The sequence below is a fragment of the Psammomys obesus genome, unplaced genomic scaffold, assembly GCF_907164565.1.
Source record: "Psammomys obesus unplaced genomic scaffold, mPsaObe1.curated_primary_1811, whole genome shotgun sequence".
NCBI classification, from domain to species: domain Eukaryota; kingdom Metazoa; phylum Chordata; class Mammalia; order Rodentia; family Muridae; genus Psammomys; species Psammomys obesus.
The window spans coordinates 9,163-11,872 of record NW_026590642.1 but is presented as its reverse complement, the minus strand read 5'-3'; the positions used below and the strand labels follow the sequence as shown (position 1 = coordinate 11,872).

General features: G+C 37.5%; 1 pseudogene; it reads left to right on the top strand.

The window, feature by feature from the left end:
- The first annotated feature begins 1,482 nt into the window (after window positions 1-1,482).
- Window positions 1,483-2,392, top strand: LOC129677442 (olfactory receptor 4C15-like; annotated as a pseudogene).
- The last annotated feature ends 318 nt before the right edge of the window (window positions 2,393-2,710 follow it).

The window sequence follows — 2,710 nt, the reverse complement described above, 5'->3', positions numbered from 1 at the left end:
CCTCCCCTACCTGCCTTGGATGAAGCCTAATTGGTTATGGTGGATGATATCTTATATGTGTTCTTGGATTTGGTTTGCAAGTATTTTATTGAGTATTTCTACGTCAATTTTCATAAGTGAGATTGGTCTGAAGTTCTCTTTTTTTTTTTCTTTTTGCCTTTGTGTGGTTTAGGTATCTACGTGACTGTGACCCTTAAAATGAGTTTGGTAATGTTGCTTCTGTTTCTATTTTGTGAAATAGTGAAGAGAACTGGAATTAGCTGTTCTTTGAAGGACTGGCAGAATTCTGCATTGAAACCATCTGTTCCTGTTTTTTGTTTGTTTGCTTTCTTGCTTTTTGGATGGGAGTCTTTTGATGATTGCTTCTATTTCCTTGAGGAATATAGGACTATTTAATTTACTTACCCGACCTTGATTCAAATTAGGTAAATGGAATCTAGCAAGAAAATTGTCCATTTTAATTAAATGTTCAGATTTTGTATCATATGGGCTTTTGAAGAAGAATCCTCATCCATTGCTGGTGGGAATGTAAACTTGCACAACCACTTTAGAAATCAATCTAGTGCTTTCTCAGGAAATTATGAAGAGTGTTACCTCAAGATCCAGCTATTCTATTCCTGGGCTTGTAACAAAAAGATGCTCAACCACAGAACAAGGACATTTGCTCAACTATGTTCATTGCAGCTTTGTCCATATTACCCAGAATCTGGAATCAAGCTAAATGTCCTTCAACTGAGGAATGGGTACAGAAATTATGGTACATTTATGCAATGGAATACTGCTCAGCAATTAAAAACAAGGAAATCATGAAATCTGCAGGCAAATGGTGGGAACTAGAAAAGATCATCCTGAGTGAGGTAACTATTCACTTATAAGTAGATATTAGACATATAATATAGTATAAACATACTAAAAGCTATTGCCCTAAAGAAGCTAAATAAGAAGGAAAGGACCCTAAGAAAGATGCTTAATCCTATTCAGGAAGGCAAACTAGATAGACATCACAAGTAGGAGAAGACAGGGAACAGGACAGCAAGCTACCACAGAGGACCCCTGAAAAACTCCACCCAGCAGAGTATCAAAGCAGATGCTGATACTCCTAGTCAAACTTTTGGCAGAATACTTTTTCTTTTTTTTTTAATTATTAATTATTTTTTACAATTTATTTACTTTGTATTCTGGCTATGGCCCCCTCGCTTGTCTCTTCCCAATCCCTTCCTCACTCCTTCTTCTCCTCTGTGCCCCTCTGCTATTCCACTGATAGGGGAGGACCTCCTCCTCTTTGATCTGACCCTAGATTATCAGGTCTCATCAGGACTAGCTGCATTGTCTTCCTCTGTGGCCTGGAAAGGCTGCACCCTCAGGGGAAGGTGATCAGAGAGCATGTCACTGAGTTCATGCTAGAGACAGGCCCTGCTACCCTTGCTAGGGAACACATTTGGAGACTGAGTCTACGACCCAGAATACTTTTTCTTAAGAATTATGCTAAGCCAGAGCATTGTCACTGAGTTCATACTCGTGGGACTTTCACAGAACCTAAAAGTTGAGGAAACACTGTCTGTTTTGTTTTTGTTCATCTGCCTTACAACTACTGGGGTCAACATGTTATCTGTGGTAGCAATTGCATGCAGTCCTATGCTTTTGGCTCCCCTGTGTACTGTACTTCTTTTTGTTGTTCCTATCCTTTCTGGATGCATGCATTTCTTCTGTAATCACTTCCAAGGTAATTGTAGACTTTGTAGGACAAAGATGATCTCCTTTGAATGTTGCATGATACAACTGTTTTCTGTCCACTTTTTCACAAGTGTTAGCCTTGGCTTGTGATCACTATGTGCTCATTTGCAAGCCTCTGCACTACTCTTCCATCAAGAACCGGAGGTTCTGTGGCATTCTGGTGGGAGCAGATTGGGTAGCAGGCTTCTTGCATTCTGTAATACAAAGCATATTCACATCGTAGCTGCTGTTCTGTGGATACAACTTTATTGATTATTTTACATGTGACTTGTTCCCAATACTAATGCTTGCCTGCACCAATACACACATTTTGTCATTTTGGTGTTTGCTAACGTTGGATATATCTACATCATTTTTTTCCTAATTGCTTGTTTTTTATGGTGTTATCCTGTTCTCTCTGAGAGCCCATAGTTCTGGAAGGCAGCACAAAGCACTCTCCACCTGTGGATCTCACATTACTATCGTGTTTTTGTCCTTTGTCCCATACATTTTAATATATGCGCAAAATACCTCTGCATTCTCTTTTTAGAAATGTGTGTTTATATTTGCTGATGTCTTGACACCATTGCTGAAACCTATGGTTTACATTTTCAGGAATAAGGAAATGAAGCATGCCATCAGGAAAAGGTGGAGGAGATTGTTTAATATTTTTGATTAGCATTAAATTATTTAATTTTTAGGGCTGGAGAAATGGCTCATTCTTAATATTTTCAAAAATCATTTAAATTCTTTATATCCTATGGTGTTTGAATAGATAAAAATTGAGTATGAATCAGTGCTTATAAAAATAAAGTACCAAACTGGTATGTTCCCTTTCTGAAAGTATCTAATTGCCTCTTCAAGTTTTCTATTAAGATGTGTATTCAACAGTCAGTTCTCTTATATTAAACATGCTTTAAAATTCTCTTACAGATAAGATGAAAGGAATAAATATCCTTTGACATCTAGAATCTACATTTTCAGTTTTTAAGTTATG